We start from the raw sequence: 8,479 nt of genomic DNA on the forward strand, positions 1-8,479 counted from the left end.
CTAATGTCTACTTTACCTAACTAACGTCCAATAATGGAAGGGTAGGCAAAAATATTCAATATTATTATTTTTAAATTATACCACTCTAACCCTAATTATAAAATACAGAATACTATTCTATATTAATAATCATATCTCTTTATAATAATTTACTACATATATATTCATACTACAATCCACATTAAGGTACAAATTTTAGCGAACATTAACATTAGTGATCAAAGCCCAATATGTACGTACAAATGTGTGCACTCCATACATACATATACACAACATGGTTTTCTAAGATGTCAATGAACATATCACAAAATGTGAATTGAGATGTTATTTTGTAAAGAGTTCTAATATTATATTATTACCTGTTTTCTCTTGTTCATTTGACCCAACAGCATTCTTTTGCAAGAAGATAGGCTGAGGGATGCTCTACATCATCCAGCTATGAAACAGAGTTTTATAAACCCAAGTGTCGCATAGAGACATTTACTCCAATGAACTGGTATAATTCAAAATGTAATCTAACCAAACATGCTTAAGAGTCTGGCTAGGAGAAGCAATACCATGGTTTATAAAATAGTGTCTCTGGAAAGAAAAGGAAGTGGACTCTTGGTTGTGCATAAAATCTTGTTAATCCTATTTCCATTTCCCCCTCCTACATTTGTAACAACTGAATAAACTGATTATGTTTTTTTTATCTTGTAGCTGTAATCTCTGTAGACAGACTGATTAAATACTTACATTGATGTGATCAATATAGTTATCAATCAATAATGCTCCAGGAATTGATTTTTATAATTTGAGGAATTCTGCACCTTGATTCATTTATATGCTATTGTCTTTTTTCTAAAAATTAGGGATTGTTAATGTGGAAAATAAAAAAAAAAGAATTAAGAGGGAAGGGCCATGTAAGGAAAATTGCAGTTCTCTACAGCATAATTGAGGAATACATGTGATTAAGGAAAAAGTGATGATTTAGGGGGGGATAAAAGCATGGATAATTGATATAGAACTCGTGAAATAGGGAAGCAATTGTAAATAGATTACTGTGGACATGGAACTGACATTTCCAGTTATTACTACTGTTGTCTTGTCCTTGAAAGTTAAGATCTGAGGAATGTTCAGCAATGTTTCCATAGCTGCACGTATAAGAAAATAATATTCCTGCCAGCAGAAGCTGCTCTAGTACAGCTTTCCCCTTCTACTCCAGGCCACGGACTCTACCACACAGACACTCAAAGGCAAGAGTGTTATCCCTTAAAATCCTGTCAGTAGTTCTCTTCACCTCAATTCCCAGTTCCAACAGCCTCTTCCCTTTTTAATGGGCTGCCTTTGGCCTCACCTTCCTTCCCAAAGCCAGCAGTTACTCCACAACAGATCGGCATTGCACGTCCTGTAAAGGAATGCGAGATTTTGTCTTGGCATTCAGTCTCTCTTCCAAGACACACACACACACAGACACACACACACATATATAATGTATAAGTTCATATTACTGCCAATGGTTTCAAAGAATCAGCACTTTTCTGGCAGAAGAAAATCAAGGGATTACATTACTAATGGAGAATTGAGTCATACAGCTGACAGTATTTGGCAGATTATTAATGAGCCTTTAATCATGGGTTGTTTGTCATGTATGAAATCAGAACTTAAAAGCACCATCTACATTAGCAAAAGCAGGTTGATAATCTTTCTATTTAAAGAATATATGCTAATCTTTTAATTCACTTTATAATAAATGAGATTTAAAATCATTTGGGCAGAAAGTTACTAAATATCAGATATCTCCTAGAAATTTGAAACTCTAAATAGGTTTAACTGACCTTAGCTATTCAGATATATTTGGAAAATGGCAAAAGACTTTAAGAAAATAAGTCAAAAGGACATTGTTTATTTTTCATGTATGAACTGAAATATAAAAAGCTCAGAGGAAAAGTAATAAATGTGAATAATACACAGGAAACACTTTACAAAACATTTACTTTGGAAATTGTGCTTTTCGCTGAGTTTAATAGTGGTTGGTTGAGGTCATTATCATATTTTTATAAAAAAGGAAATCAGCAAATAAGTCATTGAGAATATGGTATAAAAGTTTAGAAAATTAAAATGTGAGAGCACATTACTCATGTCAAATTATGAAGAATAATGATTACATTCAATATAAGCTTATTAACACATTGGGTTAATAGTATAGTAAGGTATGGAATCATAAGGAACATTTTATAAGGATTTTGCATTTTTTTCCTAACTTGTTTGGAAAAACTTACACTTGATTTTAGTGAAACAAAGTATCTACACCTTCAACCAAGACATTCTGGATTTGTAGGTTGACTAACACCATTCCACCAAAAATATTTTCCCTAAACCTAATTGCTATGTAGGAAAAGGTATGAGAACGTCTGTAGCAATTTCTGTATCTGTGACAATAGTAGTAAAGATTTCAAACAAAATATTATTGAATATATATGAATATTTCAATATATATATACATATTCTATTATCAACTCATTAGCATCTAATTTTACATTCATCACATATACATTCTGTCAGTGAACATAGTGAACTGAAACAGACTCTAGGGCCCATGAGATTTAAGTCAACGCCTGTTGCAATCATTCAGCATTTAGCACAAAGCTGGAATATATTAGGTCCTAAATAGTTATTGACTAGATATATGGTGTGTCCATGCCATTCGAACTCAGTGTCCTCTACCTGTATTTGTGAATTCCATGGATCTGTTCTTGTGTTTACATCCAAATGAAAAATTACTAGAAGCATTTTCAGAATTATCTTGATCTGTCTATAGCTCAATGCAGCAGCACAAACTCACTGTCCATGCCTGCGTGTGTGTTTTGAATCACACTGAGTGTGACTGCTGCTAGGCTGGCATGTTCTAGTGTAAAAAGGACAACTGTCGCATGTCCACCCTTATAGTCACATTTTACCAGCTGCAAACACTAAACTTTCCTTTTAAAGTGATGACTGGGAAGTGAAAAATAGTTTCATAGAATGAAACTCAAAGGGAAGAGTGTTATCCCTTAAAATTCTGTCAGTAGCTCTCTTGTCCCTCAATTCCCAGTTTGAACAGCCTCTTCAGTTATTGAAGTTACTGAGACTTTTTTTTTTTTTTTTTTTTTTTTTGTTACTGAGACTTTTAATGGTATTTCATGAAATCAACAAACTGCATCAGAATTACTTTTCACAAACTAATAAAAAAGAACATGGACAGACAATATTTGAATGATGACTTCCACTACCTGAAAGCAGAAGTACATTATGAATCATCATATGAGCTAAAGTATGTCATGTCTTCAGTAAAGAAGGGTGGTAGAGAACTGAGATGTTTCATGGATATCGGGGCACAGGCATGGCACATTCAAAAGGAAACTTGCATCTCGTCAACTAGTATGTTCTCAGTGAGAAGGGGCTTTGTTTAAGACAAAAAGCATAATCTGATGCATAATTGGAATTTCTTAATTTTAATTTTAATAGTTTTATAGTTGTATTTGCATATATTTACAAATTGTTAGGTTTACAGTTATAAAAGCATACCAATTTCTATGCCCGGTTTTATGTTTATGCATATTAAAGTAAAATTATAATAGTAATTTATCACCATTGGGTGTCTTTGATTTTGTTTCCTTCTAAAGGAAACAGTTTAAATATATATTCAACATCTACTCCCACTCATTTTTTTAATTTGGAGAAATAATGAGACTAAAGCTTTTAATAGGCCACTCAATATTTTAATTTATATTTTTGAGCCCCTACTATGTGAAATTTAGCAGCACAAGTTGAACAGTCTTTGCTCTAAAGGAGTTCATGGTCCAACCAAACTTCCCAAACTACCTAGAGAGGAATCCAGTTCAGAGTGTCACTCTCTGCTATTTACAAGCTCTGTGTTTGATCATGTTACATACTTTAATTCACAATTTCTTTATCTGTAAAATATGGGTAATAATAATCAAATTTAATCCAGTATCTGTAATAATGAGGTAATGCAGAGTGAACAGCCCAGAGATATATAATACTGATGCATCACTTTTCACTACCTCTCATTAAATGATTTATTTATACATATGTATACACACACACACACACACACACAACACAGAAAGTGAGATAAGCCACCAACTGCTGCTACTTATGGCCTACTTCCTTAAGATTATACCATTGATCCTACTTCATGTATTAATTTTCAAAGAAGGAATTATATGAAACATTTACTAGCACTTAGCTACAAAAGAAATACAAATATGAGGAGTTTATAGAACAAGTTTTTATGTTAGTACCTATAAAATACCTGTCATATAATAGGTGCTCAATAGAAATATACTGAATGAATGAATGAGAGCTAATCATTGACATGGAGTCAGAACTTACTGTCTAATATCAGTTGTGTAACTGTTTAACATTTTTAAATTCATGAAGGAAACTGAAAGTCAAAACAGATTATAGCATGAGAATTTTTATTTGTTGACTCTGAATTTATCATGAATAATACTGTGATAGCTAATTTTTATATGTCAACTTGAAAGGGCCAGGGGGTACCCAGATATTTAGTCAAATATTATTGTTTGTGCCTGAAAGGGTGTTTTTCCATGAGATTAACATTTGAAATAGTAGACTAAGTAAAGCAGATTGCTTTCCTTAAAGTCGATGAGCCTCATACAATCATTTGAAGGCCTGAATAAAATTAAAATGCTGACCTTCCTCTGAGTAAGAGGGAACTCCTCTTGCCTGACTGCCTTGGAGCAGGGACATTGTTTTTTCCTGCCTTCAACTTGAATTTCCTGGGTCTTGAGCCTCGTGGCCTTTGGACTGGACTTACACCATGGACTCTCCTGGGTCTCAAGTATGGCAACTACAGATTTTGAGACTTGTCAGCCTCCATAATCACGTGAGCCAATTCCTTATTTTATATAATATACAAATATATCTTCTATTGGTTCTGTTTTTCTGGAGAATCCTAACATAATACCAACACTGCCCACAAACATTTCAAAGAAACCTTCATCCTACAGTCCTATATTGATATTTTAAAAGACATTATCTTAGCACAGACCAAGTTATAAACTATAAAATTTGATTATCAAAATTTTTTAAATTGGGGGGCTTCCCTGGTGGCACAGTGGTTAAGAAACCGCCTGCCAATGCAGGGAACATGAGTTCGAGCCCTGGTCCGGGAAGATCCTACATGCCGCGGAGCAACTAAGCCCATGTGCCACAACTACTGAGCCTGCATGCCACAACTACTGAAGCCCACACACCTAGAGCCCGTGCTCCGTAACAAGAGAAGCCACTGCAATGAGAAGCCCACACACTGCAACAAAGAGTAGCTCCCACTCGCTGCAACTAGAGAAAGCCCGTGTCCAACAAAGACCCAATGCAGCCAAAAATTTAAAAATAAAATAAATTTAAAAAATAAAATTTTAAATTTTTCTAAAAACATGATATGCCCTGAAGCTTTTTCATTCTGTGTTTGTATTTAGCTTTACATTCCTCATTAAAGAAAAACTGGATGCAATGTTTTTGTTTATACATATGTATATTTCCTTCATGGAAATTTGAGGTTCCAGTTCATGCTAGTTTATTGATTTCCCTTAAAAAAGTTAGATTTTAAACCTTAGGTTTCTCTTAGTTATAACATGTATTTTAACATTATCTTCTAACCTAGGAAGTAATGATGAGGGATAAAACATCTGAGAAACACCATTATCACCCCTTAGTACACATATAACCATTCAATAGTATTATTTTAATTTTTGAAGAGTAAAGTTGTCCAGATAAATTATTAAATAATTTTGGGACATAATGAGAAAATGTTCTACAAAATCAAGATTTCTTCTATTTAAATAGATTCTTCCAGCGAAGTCTACAATGGACTCTTCCAAGGAAATTTTTGAAAGATTGCAATTATATTATTATTATATTAAGACTAAACACTGGTGTTAAGCAAACATAGAATACAATGAGAAACTGATCATGTAGTTCTTTTCCAACTCTAATGTATGATTCTATTATTAAAATCAACTTATCAAATAGACATTGTTATTATTCTATTTCTTTACAGACTCATTAAATGCCTCTAAAATTGCTTAGATACGTTTACAATGTGGCAGTTGATATTTGATCCTTTGCTTCCTTCATAAACAATAATTATAGCATAGCATGAGCTTTCAAAGAGAAATAAAGAGACCCCCCCAAAAAAGTACATTAGTCAAAGCCATGGTAATAAAACTTTAAGTGAAAACAGCTATTTTATCCAAAAACTTTAAAACCATTGAGAGCACTTAAAACAGTCCATCACTCTTTCCTGTACCTTGAGAACAGAGACCATGTTTGATTCTTCTGTGTATCTCCAGAGTCAAACAATGACACATATTTGGAGTACTGTATATAAATGGCTGTTGAATTAATGTTGAATTAATTAATTATAAATACCTAGATTGGTCTTATGTCTTCCACTATAATATCCTTAACTTCTAAGAAAATATTGACTTTTTAATATCATATACATGTGTAATATTTTATACGTATTTACTTGAGACAATAAAGGGAGAAAACAGCAGTTTTTTGTTTTGTTTTGTTCTGGTCTGCTTCTCCACTAGAATACAAACCTCACGGGAACAGACTTTGTCTCTCTTTGTTACTAATATATGCCCAAATCCCACACCAGTGCCTGGGCCATATTAAGTAATCAATAAATATTTATTGTATGAATGAATGAAAGATAATTTGAGATCAATGGTATTTCCTACCACTGTGGCTCATTCCATACAACATAATTGAGGGGTTAAAAAAAATGCTTGCTGAGTGGCAGTGAAAGGACAAATGAGGTTGGAAGGGACAAATACATCCACACAGTTAAGTTCTTTCTCTATGAATGCATCTAAGCCTTTTGTTTTCTGACGAAGAAAAGAGAAGTCTGCACTTACCCAAGAGGAAGGAAATTGGTAAATCAGGTGAAAGGGGCTGTGTTTCTAGGACTGTGCTGGAAAATTAAGAGATGAGAGAAAACAAAGGGAGCGAAGACAAGGTTCAAAACGAGTGAAAGCTGGAGAGGTGGCAAGATTCACTGAGACTTTGGAGGTGGTGCTCTGCTGTCAGACAAGTGTGAACGTGATCAGAAAAAGAAAAAGAAAAGTGGAGATCACTGGAGTTAATAAGGTCCAGGAACCCAGTGAAGAGGCTATCAGAAGTGTCATTAGTATGGGTGTTGAAGTCACTGAGGAGAGCTAACTTCAAATAGAGCTCTGTGATAGTAAATATAATCAATGATACCACAAAAGAACTGTTTAATGAAAGAACCACATTAAGGCATTATTCAAATAAGAATCACTTGATTAACTCAAAACGGTTGCGCTTATATTCATGAATAACATTTTAAAAGATTAGGCCAGAAGCTCAGCGCAGTCGGCCTGCCTCACCCAGGCCTGGATGTAACCTGGGACACAGCGTTCGCGCCCCGCACTCCGTGCACATCCACCCTCCCAATCCCGCCCCCCCGTAACGGAACCGGAACCTCCTTTCCCTCCTCCCAAACCCGGGTAATGGACCCGCCTTCCGGTCCATCCCAGAGTGGCTGCCCTCTTCGACCACATGGGAGCGCTCCGAGGCAGCTACCGCGGGCCCCGCGGCTTCGCCTTCACCTTGGCTTTCACGCCCGCCACGCTGCCGGCGCCGCCCTCGCAGGTGCGCCAGAACTACCACCCCGACTGCGAGGCCGCCATCAACAGCCATTTCACCCTGGAGCTCCACACCTCCTTCGTGTGCCTGGCTGCGGCCTTCTACCTTGACCACGACGATGTGGCCTTGAAGCACTTCACCCGGTTCTTCCTGCGCTGCTCCCACGAGCACAGCGGGTGGGCCCAGGGCCTGATGCGCCTGCAGAACCAGCGCGGGGGCCGCCTCAACTTCCAAGACATCAGGAAGCCAGGCAGTGACAAGTGAAAGAGCGGCTTAAAGGACATGAAGTGCGCCTTGTTCCTGGAGAAGCTCGTGAACCACAGCCTGCTCCACCTGCACCAGCTGGCCACCGACAAGACCGACCCCCACCTGCGCCACTTCCTGGCAATTCACGACCTCAGCCAGCAGGTGGCGTTCATCAGAGAGCTGGAGGGTCATGTCACCACCCTGAGCATGATGGGGGCCCCGGACGTCGACCTGGCAGGGTACCTCTTTGACAAGCTCACCCTGGGCGACAGCGACAAGAAGAACTGAGCCTGGACTGTACTTCCCCAGAGCCACGGGGTGACCAGAGCCCTGGTCACCGTGCCTGCCATGCAGACGGCAATAGTGCCCTTGCAGAAGAAGTTCACTTAAGTTTTTTTGGTTTTTTTTTTTTTTTTTTTGCAACAAGTGCAGGACTCTCTTTTCCTGGACTTTATCACGTAAGTTTTTTTCTTCCAGTTTTTCCGTTTCTTCCAATAAAGTTATTGGTTCATAAATAAATAAAGGTCTCTGGTTGATTCATGTGGGCAAA

General features: G+C 36.9%; 1 pseudogene; it reads left to right on the forward strand.

The window, feature by feature from the left end:
* Positions 1-7,596: 7,596 nt before the first annotated feature.
* On the forward strand, positions 7,597-8,217 carry LOC116747046 (annotated as a pseudogene).
* The last annotated feature ends 262 nt before the right edge of the window (positions 8,218-8,479 follow it).

The sequence above is a fragment of the Phocoena sinus genome, chromosome X, assembly GCF_008692025.1.
Source record: "Phocoena sinus isolate mPhoSin1 chromosome X, mPhoSin1.pri, whole genome shotgun sequence".
In the NCBI taxonomy this organism is placed as follows: Eukaryota; Metazoa; Chordata; class Mammalia; order Artiodactyla; family Phocoenidae; genus Phocoena; species Phocoena sinus.